We start from the raw sequence: 17,237 nt of genomic DNA on the forward strand, positions 1-17,237 counted from the left end.
ATTATTCAAATAATTTAAAATTTTTTGAAAATCATTAAAAGATACCGCCAATATACGAGCAGTTCCCCTTCGACCGATCTGAAAAGAAGTCTTCACATCCTTAACGGAAGTGACGATTTCTTTTCGAAAGGCATTGAAGTCAGGAATCGTGACCGTTATTGGTGGAATCTTTTCGTTTTTAAGAGTATAAGAAGAAGAAGGTTTCTTAGTACTCTTATCAGAATTAAATATGAATATTTCCTCATCACCGATGTTATGAAGGACATCGAATGAGTTGGAAATTTCAACTTTTTTGGGCGATGGACCTGAATTAGTTTCGGCAATACGCTTTCTACCAGCCCTTGAGCCAGCCGATGACTTCCCCATGCTGGAAAGAAAAGAGAAAATATGAATAAAAGAAAATGAAAATAATTTTAGCACTGAAAAGTGCTGATTGAAAAACAGGTAAGGAAAAAAAATAAATAATGTAAAATGTTCCTGCAGGTACACAGCAACGATACGATGCTCCGGCGTACGTGTTGACGGCTCAACGGTACAGATGGAAGTGAACATGTCCCGCTTTTTTGTTGAATGTCCCGCCGTCCCGCTTTTTTCTCAAAATGTCCCGCTTTTCTTTTCATGGAAAACTTTCGCAAAGTTTACTGACTTATATTCGAAAAATCAAACTATTTTCTCAAAATGAACAACAAAATTTTTTTCGAATACCCATCGCTTTTTTCAAATTAAGTATCAATTTTTCAAAATTCACATAAGACGATACTGAATAAACCTAAAGTTACAACAAAATTCTGATTCAGTTTAGCGTTCTTGGAGCACTTTCAATCAATGCAATCTAAACAATATTGGTATAAAGAAAATGTTGTTTGAGTTTCAAATCACCAACGTATATAATGATGAGAGATTTCTTGAGTTTTTGACTTTTAAAAACAAATTTGAAATATATTTGTTACTACACAAAGGTTTTGAACGAGATGTCAAATCTGCCGATTTCATGGAGGACTTGGAATATTTTTCTCAAATAACGTGTCAATTTTTGAGAACCGTGGAAAATAACCGTGTTTATGGCAAAAAAACCGTGTAAATAGAAGTCATCTGTAAAGTTTCTATAATTAGAGAAAAAAAAGGAAGTCATGTGAAAAAAAAAAACGGAACAAAATCAATCCACGTTTAAAAAAACCTTAGTAAACTTTCAATTAATAACTTTGGCAAATGGTATACGTATGAGTTTGGCAATACAATTAAGCTTTGTTTTAGAGTTTCTTAAATGTCGCCCATTTTTCGTCTGTGTCCCGCTTTTTTTCTGAAAGTATCTGGCAAGCCTATGACAACAGGTTCATTGACTATTTTTGGCCACATTAGTTCTCATTTCACAGTTTGTAAGTATCAGACAAAGAGAATTCTACAAGTTTGTTTACTATCCTAAATACAGAATTTTAGTCTTAGTTATTGGACAACATTAGTTATTGGACAGTTATTAGAAATTTTATGATAACCAGAGATCACGATCCATTCATAAGAATTTTTTTTTGGACTCTAGGGATCAATTGTATCTACCCCAAACATACATTTTGGAAAACTTCTTCTTAAAAAATTGAGAGTTTACTATTGCTTTAAAAATATGACATTATTAAGTTCATATTATACTACAACGATTGACATACTGGAATAAATAGTTTTATAATAATTTTTTCATGTTAGAAACATTTTAATTTAAAGTGATGATAAATCAAATCACTTTTTCAAATCACATTTTGTAAAAAAAATTCAAACAAAGTCTACTAACTCGAAAAATAACATTTATGAAATTCGTTGAGAAAACAGCATTGTTGTTTTGTTCTCTTTGGCTCATTTTTCTAGAATATTTGATATTTGTAAAACATTACTGTTTCAAGACACAGCGAAGGAATCAAGAATCCCCAGGGATCCCAAGTATCCTCATTCTCCCTTACTTATCGAAACTGGTTTGACAAGCAGTTGTCAAAAGCGGCAGCTGAAAGAAGCTTAAAAACTTGAGAAAACTGGAAATGGACCTACATTTTTCGAAAAATTGTCAATTTGGTAGTCTCAGAAATTCTTTTCCATGTGTTTTTCGATCTTAATGAGATGAAACATGTACCGGATCAGTAGGCGTGTTTCGGGACGGACGGACGAAAAAAATCGGGCTCTTAAAGTTTTTCTCGAAATTTGGATTTGTGGAAATGTGGATTTGTGAAAATGTGGATTTTTATCGAAAATGGCTCCAGTTTTGATTTTACCATTGAATCTCAGATTACGTAAGTTGAGCCCAGTCTTAATGTTTTACATCAAGAAACAATCCCAGCCGGTCATTAGCACTACTTTGTTCGACGTACGGACGGAGTTCGAGCGACAATGGATTGCAAGCAGGGTTGATACCGGACGTCTTAAAAATCCGATTCATCCTACAACTTACCGAAGCTAAGTATCTTTTGATTAGTGTTCTCATAATTTCCTATTCACAACATGGGAATATGTAGTTAATGAAAATTCGGTTCTTGATCTTTTTCGCACCCAGATATTCATTCATAAATTATGTTCTTTTTTCTGCGTTCTTTAGAACAATGGTATTTAAGGCAAATCCATCTGAGCAAGACCTTTTAGGTATTTTCTTTTTTCTTTTAGCAGTTTTGGTCGAGTTAAATTTTAAACAAACTAAAGCATTGCTTACTCAAATAAGATTTGAAGATTGCGTATTGATGTGAATTCTTTATCCGGGTATGTAGCACTTCATTCGAACTTTTGAAGGCTAAATAACGATAAAAACTAAGTTCGTGTTTAAGGTTAAGGTAGTTAAGGTAGGAAAAAATTCCTGCATATTTACGTAAGTTCAACCGCCCATAGCAAACGAGGGGTCCTTTAAAAGGATGATTGATCCGTATTTTATTTTCGATAAAATTATCATTTAAAGATTGAAAAGCAATTACTTGCGTTTTAATTAACCATGATAGGAATTTATCTGAGGCATTTGTCAAAAACAAAATTTTCTAAAACAGTTCCACAATCCAAGGAAAATTTCACTCTTGTTTAAAAACGGTGAATCGTGTTACGGCTTGTAGTAATTTAAAGCATTGTTCTTTTCATGTTACAGTTTACATGGAATGTTATAAACCATTCTTTATACTTGATAAAAAAACAAGGCTCCAATGAATGTTAGCTTGATATTTCTTTTAATGATTTTTTTTTCAAAACTAAACAATCTTACAAATAAACTAAATGTCGAATACTCAATTGAATTAAAAACATTTTTATAAAAAGAAAGTAAATGTTAATTCATTGATTTTGTTATTTAAAAAAATATTCCTAGTTCAACTGAGAACTTTTTATAAATACATACAAATAATTTCCTTCATCGATAGTTTTGTTTGAGAAATTTATGAGGATTTAATATTGGGGTCAAGATCTCTTTAATCATTTTAAAGTAAATTTTGAATTTTTACCAGAAAACATAGAAAATTTATTGTAGAAAACCTAAATCGCTACACTAGTCAACAGTGTCTCCTGATCATATCCTTTCACCCAACGCTCCAACCCAAGTTTTTTTGCTAGGATGCAGAGGTGACCTCGGTCCTAAAGCGCGACATTGTTCTTTCATCCCTTTCTCGCTTTTCCAATCTATCTATTGACCACTAGGACGTGGCCGGCGCCGTTATTGATGATTAAAGAGAGAGCATCAGTTTGGGCCTTGTGAATGTGCTGTCAGTTCCAGACACCTTTCATTTGACCTTTGAACAAAATTGGTGGCCTCGGTCAATCACGGAGTAGCAACCATTGGCGATGTGGAATTCGTTCTACTGAGCCACGCCTGCGATCATGGGATTCGAAATCCATTTAACCAATAAAGAGTTCAAAAGCCTATTGAAGAAATTAAACGGAATTGTTCATTATTAATTTTTTACTAAGAAATTTTAATAAAGCATTTCGGGTTCAATGTTTAAAGGTGGATGTGAGTAGTCAATCAAGCTAAGCTAAGCTAAGCTTAATGAGATGAAACATGAACCCCGTCGGAAGGCGGGGTTTTGATATAACGGCATCAGTTCGAAAAACATATTTAATATTTACTTTTCATATTAGTTGTAATATCTCAGATATGTTTTTCTCAAGAAAAATGTTTTTGCTCTAAGAAATCTTCCTTTAATTTTTCTTTTAAATTAAAGAGCATTGTGGCACTAAATAAATCAAATTCGATTTGGCCAGTTCCAAAAATATAATGAAAATATACGATACTTGACAGTGAAATAATAACATTTTAATTAGATACAACACAACTCAACAGGTTTGAAATCGTTATTTCGAGTTTTATAAAAGTTATGGCCCATCAAAGTTGCAAAATATTTTTTGAAATTTCAAATTCATTCCAATACGGTTTTGCAAATTTCTTCCAAATTTTGTTAATTAGGTGCAGGGAGGTGCTTGTGATGGATTGAGATTAACAAATTTGGTAGAATTTGCAAATCTGAAGAAATAACATCATTTTTCCAAAAACTTTTTTTTTCAAAAAATATAAATAAATTTGATATTTGCATTTTTTTGCATACTTTAGTCTATATCTTACATACATAATAACATCTAACATACATAAAAATATCGCAATAAAAATACTATGAACTTATTACTTTTAATCTTTAAAGTATTATTTGTGAATTTATCATTCAAAAATATCCACGCGTTTTCGATATATTTGGATTTTGATGAATGTTGTTTTAAAACAACACTATGCATTAAAGAACTCGCAAGTTCAAAATTAGCAAATTAAGTTTCTTCGAGTTGCCGAAACTGTTTTGTTCAAATTTGTAGAAGAGGGTTTTATCATAGAATTTATAACATTTGAGATTTTTCTTATTTTGTCTGCATTGTGTTAAAATAGACAGTAGAAGCAGTATTGTTTTTCATCAAGTATTTTTTAACGAGAAAGCGGAGATTGCGGGTTCAAGTCCTGCCGGTGAGCCGTTGTATCTTTTTTGAAAGATTCATAATATTTACGACTTATGTTCTTTCGTTCTTTGATTCTTCATGTTTCTCTAATCTGCCGTAATCTGGCAATCTGACGTATGCGCCAACATTACCGATCTGTGTTTTTTGCAGTTGAACGATAGAAGATATCAAACTCGACCTAATAACTTAAAAATATGTTAAGAAATATTAAAAAATACCAACATAACATTATGAAAACAAAATGACTTATGCACCATTTCTACTCAACCTGACGTAAGTGTAATAAAAAATATGTTTGCAACGCTTTGATTACGTCTCAAAGTAACAGTGAGTGTGAGGACCATAATAAAAGACTGTCTTTGTCTAATTCTTTAATTCTACGAATTGAAATTACTAGTAAATTACTAGTGGCAGTTTCAGGACTAATAGAAATGAGGGACAAATCCTTTATACCTTTATACTAGTAAAATGATTATTAATTTCAAAAGGTGTCAATGGCTTCGCCTATTCACGAGGGGGTTGGGAAGGGCAGTAGGGGGGGTTGGGTCATAATTAAGTCCTCGTTTTTCATATTTCTTGCATAATGAATGACGCGTTTAAGTGCGGACTTTCTTTTTGCAAGAAACAAACACAATAGGACTTCATAAGATAATATGTGAAAATATTGAATGCTGGTTGGATTATTAGATTTTTGATTTAAATTCATAAGGTATAGACGTTATTAAAGAGGAAGAATAATATAATCGAATTATTACTAATTTATTTCATAATGGTTGACTAGAATGATATTATCAATATTCAGAATTCATCAATGTTATCGTTGACTTCAAGATTTTCCCAATACTGTCGTTTGTCCTCCGACATCGAAGGACAGAGTTTCTTAATAATATGTTCCTTTCTGGAATTTTCGATATCTTTATCCACGCTATTGAATAGGAGAGTTGATGGAAGACTGAATTTTGGCTTTTGTACTTCCCTCAACTACGATTGAGTAAACAGTTTAACCTTCCGGAATTCTCCTCCAAAAAGTGTCTTGTAACTGAAATCGAAACATCCTCGCGTGAATCGGACCTGTTCCACGTCGCACAGTTTCGGGCGAGGTTTCAGTTTGCTCAGAACAGATTGTTTCAACTGAATTCTGGGTTAAAAGAAGTCGCTGCAGCTCATTACAAATGGTACCATTGCAACATTAGACAGCTTACGATCCACGAGCCGCGAATGTTTGACTGATTGTGAAAGAAAATATCTGGAAATGGTTCGTCGCATGCTACGATGGATGTACGTCATTTGGTCTGGGAAACAGTAAAAAATAATAGCTGTTTCCACAACAAAATGACTTTGGTAACATAACTTTCGTTAATAAACCTTTTTCCACAAATCATGTATTTGGCCATGTTTTGTCTTCGTTTAAACTCATAATGTACAGATTTGATTATTAAAATTTGCTCGGAGGCTCAATAAAAAACATTTTTGCAAAAAGCTCCGTACGTAAAATTTTACTCGCTGGCGCATACGTCAGATTGCCAGATTACGGCAGTAATACTTTCCATCATCTTCGAAAAAAGAGAAAAATACATTATGCTATACAGTGTGATTTTGCTACTATGCTGCCCTGATATATCAGTACAGTTCGCAAAACGGAAGTTCCAAATGATGGTTGTTTGCAAAATAGAGCCCTTCAATCTTTCTTGTAGTTTGCGCCTCCTTAGAGTTAATCAAATGGTCTGAAATTTGTAATGAGACCTACTGACATGCCAAGAAATGACTTCAGTCCCAAGGTTTTTATTCCGGAATCTCTCCTTTTTTTGGACCACCCCAACCAACAGACTTGTTTCCATGATAAATTAGTAGAAAACACGAATTGACGCATGTTTCCTGTTTTCAAGAAAAAAGAAAATACAAAAGACTTCAACGCATGTGAAGCGAGGAGCCTCATTTCGAAAAGCTAACGAAACTTTTGAATGTCCACCATTAGATGGCTCTCGTGTACCGATCGATTCGAGAAGCTTTTTTTACTCTCTACTGGAACGTCGTGTTTTTTCTATCACATTTTCACCTGGCTGACGCTGAGTGCCCGGCTCGAACCGGTGTGTTAGGTATCTACCTGTTACCTGTTACGTTGCATCGTCAGTCCAGTTCGACGTTTTGCGTTCCCCGGTTGGTTTTGTTTCGGTGCACCGTGCGGCAACGTTTCCATCCTCACTGTTCGGTAGGTTCTTGGCTTTGTTATAGGTGTAATACTTTCGCCGATGCGTGACGGTGTGTCCAGCGTGGAACTTCGTTAGCATAAATTTAGTGTCACGCAAGTCTCCCGTCGAATATATGTATGATGGTTCTAGCAGACAGTGCAGTGCGATATGGGAGAATGTGCTTCCCAGTGATAAAGTCTGACACTGGCTGTGGGGGCCTGTTTCGATTGTATTATAACCGGATGTGAACTGACAGCTAGATCTGTCATGCGTGAAGCAAAACTAACCGTCGAACATTATTCGGGCTCTGGGATTAAGCCGGGCGCCCTTCTAGAGGTGTGCGCTGGCGCTGGAGTGACTGGCGCTATTTAGATATTGCAATTTGAGGGGAGATGGGAATATGACTGAAAACACCTGTACTAATGGCGGCAGCAGCGGTGAGTGATTGAGTGCCTCTCACCTGTTGCCGGTGGGTGTTTATGTTGTGCAGTTTATTTGAACTTTGAAAATCACCACAATCGAAAAACAAAGTTTGTTTTGATTGTTAAAGAATATTTTAAGTTCAATTTTAATTTTTAACTGAACTAGGTCTTATATCCGGTAGAAGAATTCTTTTTCCCAATTTACTAAACAACAGTTTTTTAATTTTAATTTTTAATTCCAATGATTATTTTCAATGGGCAGTGTTGCCATTTTTTCTGGGTGGCATGTTCCCTGCAGTTTAACTTTCCATCGAAAGCTCCAGCGATACGAAAGCTTTTGAGCCATTTATCCTTTCTGTGTTGGTAATTTTCAGTCAGCCGGTGCCAAGTCACTCTGCGGAAACTCTTGCTTGGCGATGGCGATGGCTCTTCCATTCGGGGAGCTTCGTCGCCTAACTGCAGCCAGCAGTGTGACCAGATCGGCCATTCAGTAGGAGTTGAGCTGGCTTACGTTGCGCACACGTATCGTGTTCGTTCGGTGGCTACGGAATTCGGGAAGATTACTAGTGCTCGCCCTAGATATTGAAGTCCTGTTTTTTTCTCTTTCTGTTTGACAGAAGAGGTGAGGAACAGAGTGACAACCCTGGGGGAGGAGAGATATTTCGTTACGGTGTTAATCTAGCCTGGTTTTCGGGGTGAGACATCGAGTGTCCCATCGAAAAGACAGCAGAACCAGGTGACTGCAAAGCACAGCTCAAGCAGGGCTCCGTACTTGGATCATACGTGTAGAGGAAAAATTTTCCTGAACGTGGAGTGTACTCTCGTCTGATTTTCATCCATTTTCTTTTTCTGGTTGAGTGGAAAGCTTTTCTCTGTGCGCGAACAAATATTGCGAAGGCAAAAAAATAGTTGCAAATTGCGCAAAGTTCTGATTGGAAAGTGGATCTTGTGACAAATTTGGCTGAAACGAGTGGGGTCGAATCGCTCTAGAGATAAGGTGCGGGTCAGGTGTGTGTGCGTTTCTCGATTGCTGGAGCGATTGCCGAAGAGTGGAAAGAAAGAAGCAAATTTTTATTCAAATTAGGAGAAAAATATTTGTAGGCTGCTTTTTTTTTCACCAGCGCCTGGATATGTGTGAGTGTAATTAACGGCATTTTATCTTTGGAAATAAAGTTCAAGAGTGAAGTCGAGAAATGCGAAAGGTGGAGAAAAGTTAAGAAGAGTTAAGTATATAGAAAGTCTAAACAGCTCAAAAGCAGAAAAAAGGGAGTAAGCCTATAAAATTGAAATTGCAATAGCAGTTCAAAGTGAGAGTGAGTTGATCGTGTAATAAAACATAGTGCCAATTGATGATACTAATGAATTAGCCAGAATTGCACAACCACCGAAATTCCAGTGCAACAGAAAAGAAAATTCGCTTCCTATCTGACATCAAATAATCGCTGGTAATTGGACACCGTGTAACATTTGAGCCACACATACCTCATCATCGCTCATAGTGCCTTCGTGGCCCAAAAACTATAGCGGAACATCGGAAACCGCCGAGCGCACTCATCTACTCAATCGGTAAGTTTGTACATCGCAAAAATCACTCTGCTCGAATTCATGAATTCCATTTATTCTACCGAGCTCTGCACTTCTCACCCCAAAGTGGTCCATCAGTATCCACCTAGTAGAAAGGAGTGAAAAAACCCCCTGATTCCAACCACACATTGTATCTTACTCGATGAGCTGCTTTCGTTTTAAGACCCAAAGATGGTTGCGGCAGAGCCTTCAACTTTTGCTGCGACCAGAATTTCTCTGTTTCCAAACCTGGAGAGCGCACCTCGAATGAAAGTCCCGTCTCGTCCCATTCCATTGCTGCATTCATACCATATAGCCATCGTCGTCGTCGTCGTCGTCGTCATGCTTTCGTTCGGTGGGCCTGAAAAGCACATACGGGATTGGACCAACCGGACCAGATCCACACCATACCAAACTATCCTCTACCAGACACATACGTGGAACTTTTTCCCCGCAGTGTATTTTGTTGTGTGTTGTTCCCAGTCAGCCGATCAAAACCTTGGTAGGAACAGCCACTTTTCGCTGCTCCACACCATTCGTTTCGGGAGCAAAGTTATAAAATGTATCAATCAACTTTGGGTAGAAATTATTTTATTTTAAGGAGAAATGATGACAAAGATTTTGGTTACATTTTTTTGTTTTTTTTTTAATTCAAATCGGCTCACACGTTGAGACTTTAAGGAGCCAAAATCGTTTTGTTTGTTTACAATTGTTTGCTTAAATCTATTTCATCACTTTTTTTGTTAAAAAAAAAAAAAGAAATAGATAGAGAAGTATGAACATAAAATGAACTCTAAACGAAAATCGATAGCTTTAAGGAATAAGCTTATTTCTAACGTACAAGCCAAGTCCATAACAGCTAATACATCCCTCACTGGAATGCTGGGTGGTTTTCTTCGGGTCCTAAGAGAATCTGTGAAGTTAGTTCTAGCGACAAGAAGGTTTGATTATAAATGAAAATATGTAGTTTTTTTTAAATAGCCCAGCATATTTATTTGTTTTGAGAGGATTTGGTCATTCTCTATCTTTATTTAATTGAAAAATCAAAAGGTAACTTTTTAAAGAGATTTATCGGCTTTATCGGTGGAAAGCGATGTCCTTTTAAATAAGAACATCATAAGATAATTAAATTTTATAGGAGGATAGAAAGATAGAAGAAATGAAAGCAGGTGAAAATGTGCGGGTTGAATTTATTTAGAAGCATTATCATCTCATACCAAATTTTTGTTCAGCACGTGCCAACAACTGTGAAGTGGTAGATACAGATAGATTTGCATCTACCACCACATATATTAGGCCAAGAGGGGTTCGCACCACAAGCGGAAACATTCAGTGCGAACGAACATAAAAATGCACTACAAGTTTCCGCTTGTGGGGCGAACACAGGATAGCTAGATAGATTCTATAGATATCTCCGTTGATTGCATATGTACTACTAGTTTTTAAAATGCCACAAAATGTATAGAAAAATTTTTGAATACTAGTTTTTTGAAAAAAATTCTTATTTTAAAATTCTGCAAAAATACATCGATGTTTACCAAAGTATTATCAATTTAAAAATAGCTTTTGCATGGAAAAAATATGTTTATCTTGGATTTGTCATTGTGTTTAAAAAAATGCTTTTCGAAAAATTACTCCCAACTAAAACATTTTTAATTTTTGTTGGATTTTTTTTTTGTGTAAGCAAGGAAAAGCCCCTGGGAGTGTAGCATTCTTAAAGCCATTTCTCCTAAATGCATAAAACCTCCTCATCACTACTTTATTGGATTTTTTAAATTATTTTTAAAAAAACGAACACACACATATAGGATCTCAGTGAAACTTCATGTTTCTTTGAAGAGATCTAATTTTACTTAACTCTAAGGCGTACATCTTTCAAGGATATTATGGCTAGCATCTAACAAATGCTAACACCACCAGATCACAGAAAGAGTACTATATGTGCCGTGATCGGGATTCGATCTCATGGACTCTGGCTTAGAAGACTGGAACGCTATCCTCTAGGCCACGACCGGCGGCTTACGTTTCGTTAGTAATTTTTTTTTAATTTTTTCAATGGTGTTGTTACAATGTTGTCTTTTACCATTTTCACTTTCGTTTTGATATTAGAAACAAATACTTTGTTATTAAAAGGTTTTTTGGCGTAGGTGACTGGTGACGGTGGGTGGAGGCGGTGAGTGGAGGCGGTGGGTGGTGATGAGCGGTGGCGGCTGGTGGCGAGAAGATAATAATATTTGCATGGGGATTAGTGCTATTTAGTTATCAAATTCAGGCGATGTGGATTCAGGGACTTCATGCGTTCTCAGTGAGAGAATTCTCTTTTAAGGGAACGCTGATTGGCAGGCTACTGGAGTACGGATTGTTGGCTTAACTTATTGGATGAAATATTCTAATTAAATTTTAAAATTTGGTGCTACTTCTTTCAGATCGTATGTCCGCAGGTAGTTGATTGTAACAGATTTTACCGTAGTAAGTGAAAGCTTTCTTAGCTATTTCGGTGGTGGGTTGTCGTACATACAAGCTGCTTTGGTATCTTAGAGGATATCTGTGGTCTGGACGATCGTATTGTTAATTTTGATGTGCAAGTGGGTTATGTAGAACATTGTGGATTATAGATGTAGCTTGGAGTTCTCTCAATGCATTGATTGGCAGAGTAAATTCATCTGCTTAATGAAAAAGACTCCTAGTAGGATTTAGTCTTGGACGCCTGTATACGGCCTTCAAACAACGATTTTGAGCTTGAGGTTTGAGTCTTGTTCTGACTACGGCTCCCCAGATGAATACCAGGTACCAGGAAATTTGAACTGAACATAATCATGGTACATGATGGAAAGTTGTTTTTGGGGTACGAAGCTATTCATTTTCCAGTAGAGTCCGCATGCTGTAACGACTTCATTTTTCAGTTTTTGTATATGGTGTGTCCATCTTAACGCTGAGTCGATCGTCAAACCAAGATATGTAAATTCCATTACTTGTTCGTTTTTTAACGGAATGAACAATAAGCTCGTATGTTTCAGTGCCAGCAGATTGAAACGGATTTACAATCATGTGTTTCGTTTTGGATAGATTGAGAGACAACATTTTTTCGCTGAAGTATTCTTGGAGGAGTTTCATGTCTTCGGTTATGAGATGGATCATATTGTTAAAATTTTCTTCTACGTACAGTAAGCAGGTATCATCAGCAAATAAGCTGGGTTTTCCGTGGAGCTGCAAGTTAGGCACATCATTCACGTAGATAAGGAACAGCAAGATGCTTAAGTTACTCCCTTGAGGCACTCCTACTTTAAGGGGGCAAAGATAACTCTCAAATCAGTTTTATATCACCTACTGGTTTCTGTTTGACAGATAACTTTTCATGAGGTAATGCGCATTTCCACGAATCCTATAGAAGTTTAATTTTTTCAAAAGGGTCGTGTGGTAGATTGTGTCGAATGCCTTTTTAAGGTCCAGAAAGAGAAGGCCAGTTTTCTTTTTGTTTTCTAGTGTATGGTATATTTGAGAAAACAAATCAGAAGTCACAGCAGTGGTGCTTGAACCTGAGCGGAATCCATATTGATGTTTATAGGGTATATTATTTTGTTAAAGAAAGTCGGTAGTGCGTGATACTAACATTTTTTCAATGAGTTTACTCAAGACTGGCAGAATTGAGATTGGAGGATAGCTGTTGGGGTCTGTCTTTGGTCCTTGTTTATGGACAGGGACAACTTTCGCAATTTTGAGGCAATCTGGGAATCTTCCATTTAATAGACTTTCATTGAAAACATCTTTGATCAACTCAGAAAAAATAATTATAGTGTCGCTTAATGAAATGAGCGGGAATTCCATCAGCTCCTACACTTTTATTTTAGTCGAGATCTTTTATATATTGTGCACTTCTTGTGCACTTGCAGGTCGAAGGAATTTCGAGTTCTGTTGTGGCAAAAGTGTTCCAAATCTCTTGACGTTACCTAGACTAGTGATCGTTGTGACAAGCTGGGGCCCTATTTTACTGAAAAAATCGTTGATTTCGTTAGCGACTAATTGCTGATCCTCAATAAGTCTTCCTTCGTTATTTAACTTATTTTCTTGGATGTCTATATTTAAAGTTCCTGATAGAGAGTTTAGACAGTTCCACATAATTTTCGAGTTCGCATTTCTAAACAGATTTTTGTAGTACTCTTTTTAAGTTTTTTCTTACAAGGTTTGTAGACTTTTGGAGGTGTGCTTTGGAAGGTCACGGAGGTAAAGGCTGTTCGGATTTCGTTCAAATTTACTTCGTATTTTCACTGCCAGAGGTCCAACGTATTCCAGGGGCAAAACTCTTTACTTTTGCTTCAATTTTATAAGATGATGAACATTATTTTTTCAAATTATTGTATGGAGCAATAATCTTGCCTTCATGGGGTGTGCAGTGGTTTATTGCGTAAGTTCGCTTCAAACTTTTCGCTAACTTGTCGTAAACTTATCGATAAAATTACGTAATAATGATCGCTGATATCTGTTAACACAGTTTCATTTATGACATTTTTTGTCAATTCCTTAAATAACTACCCGTTATATTAGTGATAGCTATTTGTCACTCTCCATTCTCGAATTCCTTAATCAGGAAAGTACTCATTCCTCAATGAGTAATTTGCTACGTCTATTCAGAATTTCTTGCAACACTGTTGTGTTACCACGAACCTAGTTTTAGTAGTCTCGCTCAATCGTGTGATGATGCAAACATTTGTACTGTCATTGCCATCACCATCCTATTGTTCTCATGCCTAGTCCATACTAGGCAACTTGGACTGTGATTTCGGTTGCTGAGACTGTAGAGAATATTGATAGTAAGACAGTTATAATAATAATGATAAAAATCATAATGCCAATGAAAAAGACCACTTATAACAAAAATGTATAGTTATGTTATGATAATTACGAATCCATTTGAAAATTCGATTCTTATACGAACTAGAATACTGGCAACTATTACATAGAACGAGACAAATGAGTGCCAAGAGTAATGGGAAACTGCATGGAAAAGAACGCTAAAGTTGAGATGAGTATGTGTTTGTGATAGGCTATTTCTCGGAGAGTAAATGCTTCGGGATCGGTCGAGGAAGAAGTCAAAGTCAGTTAGTAAAGGAATGTTGAGAAGCGCGGATTATTTTTCTGGTTAGTCACGATTAATTGAGTTTAAAAAGAAAAGATAAGTCTTTTAAAAAGTACGATCCAGGAATAAAATGTGCATCAGTCACGACAGAGACTTGTTTATGTTTACATCTTGGTTGATGAAGGTCTCCCATACTTGTCGGGAGAAATGAAACGAGACGAGTGCGAATGTAAACATTAACAAATCTCAGCAACCGAAATCGCAGTCCAAGTTGCCTAGTGTGGACTAGGCTTCAGCAATCATCAATTGCGATTTTGACATAGCAAGAGGAACCAAACAAACATTGTTTTGGTTCTGCTCGTGGCAGCTGAAATCTTCTGCTGCTGTTATCGGATGCCGGAGGAACCGAAGTACAATCGTAAGTTCCAACACCTCCCCTCAATTCGTAAACTGAGAATGCTGAACAGCTTCGCGTGCCTCGCCCTTGGTCGCGCCTTCTCGGACACATCAGCTGGCTGATCCTCAGTAGAGATGTTGACCGCTACTTACGATATCCCTGATGAATGCATACTTCACGTCCAGATGCTTCATCCGCTGATGGGACCGTGCCTCTTACAGGTACTGGATGGAAGCGATGATGTCCTCCATTTACCTGAAAGGAGTGCTAACCACACCCAATTCACCCAGGAAGTTAGTTAATTACAAACCTTCCTTGACTGCATGGTAAAGGGCCTCTATCTTAGTTTCGGTAGATGACAGATTGACCCTCTGCTGACGTTTCGTTGACCACAAAATAAGATTCCCAAAGATCATATATGCGTAGCCTGACACAGATCTCCGGTCATCGGAATCGTTTGCAAAGTCTGCATCTGGATATCCAATAAGCGGATCTGGTTCGCGTTTCTGCGGAATACCAATGCTGTCGAGCGGTGTGCCAACAGAATTACAATCGGCAATACCAAATCGTTGCAGAACCTTTTGACGTATCCTGCTTGCAAAATCTCGATGTTACTCTTGGTAAAGTCTCGTTTGATGGTTATTTACAAGAAAGTCTAGACCTCCAGGAGAGCCTTCATCTGGAATACCCTTCCAAGCTCGGATTTGATACAGATAACCTCTGAAACGTCATTTCCGGCAATCACGATATCATCCACGTACAGGATAACGGTGATTCCTCGCTTGCAGGACCGGTAAACTCAGCAGTAACTCTTCTACGGATAGAAACCAAGCTTTCTTATCTCATCGTCGAATCGCTGCTGGTTCCAATCACGACCCGCCTGCTCCAAGCTGTAGAGGCTTTTCCTCCGAACCATCATAAAAACATCGTACACACAAAACTTTCGGGGCTCCACTTAGCAAAATTTCGCTGTTACTTCCCGTTAGCAAAAATATTTTTTTACTGTTGAGTTAGCAAAAATCTAAATTTACTTGATTTTAGTAATAAAAAAAGTCATTTTACTTGATTTTAGTAAAACGAAGGTTTTTCAGCCGCTTTGTTCACAGACACCAGCCGCCGCGCCAGTAGGGAGAAAAATAAAAAGCTGTCGCGATTAAGTGCGGTTCCGGATGTTCGTTGCTGATGGTTCTTGTGGTGGCAAACTCCACAACGAAATGGTAGCTGAATCAACACCGGATGCTTACAGGGTAAGGTCTGATTTTAAAGTGTTCAGATTCTATAATTTCTCAATTTCTAATTTGTGTGTTTGTTTTTTTTTTTTTTCTACCAGGATGAAACCGCAACATGAAGCGCGCCACAGGCCGGTAATGAAGAAGGACCACAACTGGAAATTCAACAAGCTGCATCCGGCAAACACTCCGGTGCTTTCTTTGACGAAGGTGGCATGGCATTTCGCTCGCCAGTAGGTGCGTTCCCAGAATAGGAAAAATGTGAAAAAAATATAAAAAATGTGAAAAATTAATTATAAGTGAATGAAATTTATGTATTTTATTCAATATTCAAACATTCCCCTGATTCTCCAGAGAAAAAATAAAGAAACATGAAATTACGGATCCGGGCAATCTTTTTCTCCGGTTTTTGCTAGAAATTTGAGTAAAAACTGCGGCGGCTAACTATTGTACTCGTTTGCTAAAATTTTAGTTAAAAAATATTGCTAAATTGATTGCTAAGTTTCTAGCTGGTCAAATTTGAGCAAAATTTTGCTAATTTCCGGCCTCGAAAATTTTGTGTGTATATCGTACCAAATTACACTCCCATGCCAAATTTGATTCTTTTTGCATGATCAGTTATCGAGTTATGAGGACTTGTTTTAGTGAAAGGAAGGGGTCCCAAGCTATTATAGGAACCTTCCCCGGTCTCAAAAACCTTCACCTGTCAAGTTTCACGTAAATCGGTTCAGTAGTTTCGAGTCTTAGTTCATTTTAATATGTATAGAAGTTAATTTTAATATGTATAGATTTTCTGAGAAAAAAGGGAAACATAAATAAAGTTATCTTGAGGATTGAACTAAGTTATTTCACTCTGAAGTCTGCTTGATAAAATTCTAATATAATTTCGTTCAAATCATTTGTTAAAAAAACAAAAAAAACATGCGGGGAAAAAGGATTTTTTTTGTTACGGCTAGGGGAGATGAGGGCATAACGAGCACCCAGGGCATAATGAGCACTACGCTTTTCTACGAAAGTACGTATTTTCTTAAATAAATTTTCATGAGGATTTGTTTCGTACTTCCTATAGTATTAATTTTTCACAAAAAAAAGGAATCTCCTTATCATCTTTACAGAGATATTTAGAAAAAAATTGGCTTGGTTCTCAAGTTACGAAAATATTATAATTTTTGAGCCCCACGAAATAAGCTCTTATGATCTTAAAATAACTTTGATCTATAATGTACGCACTGCAACATGATGTACACATTGTTTTTCAATTTTTACCATCATAAAATTTTTGATTTTTCACTTTTATCAATTTTAAAACACGTTTTTACTTAAATTTTTTGACTAGGGGCATATAGAGCACCATATTATCGAGGCATAATGAGCATTTTCTGCCGTAGAACCTAGCAGCGAATTAAAATTGCC

The 17,237-nt window shown here is 36.7% G+C and overlaps 1 protein-coding gene across 4 annotated transcripts in view; it reads left to right on the forward strand.

Annotated features, from left to right (window-relative positions):
- The first annotated feature begins 7,091 nt into the window (after positions 1 to 7,091).
- The window catches only part of LOC129741543 (myosin-VIIa), a 122,380-nt gene continuing 112,234 nt past the window's right edge, over positions 7,092 to 17,237 (forward strand). Inside the window, exons 1-2 of one of the 4 annotated variants that reach the window (XM_055733286.1) lie at positions 7,092 to 7,159; positions 8,735 to 9,127. The gene's annotated coding sequence lies outside the window, so the exon portion shown is untranslated. Of the gene's footprint in view, positions 7,160 to 8,045; positions 9,128 to 17,237 lie in introns of those variants that run through there. The other 3 variants (XM_055733285.1, XM_055733284.1, XM_055733283.1) reach the window with 3 other exon arrangements.

Source organism: Uranotaenia lowii, chromosome 2 (genome assembly GCF_029784155.1).
Source record: "Uranotaenia lowii strain MFRU-FL chromosome 2, ASM2978415v1, whole genome shotgun sequence".
Classification (NCBI taxonomy): Eukaryota; Metazoa; Arthropoda; class Insecta; order Diptera; family Culicidae; genus Uranotaenia; species Uranotaenia lowii.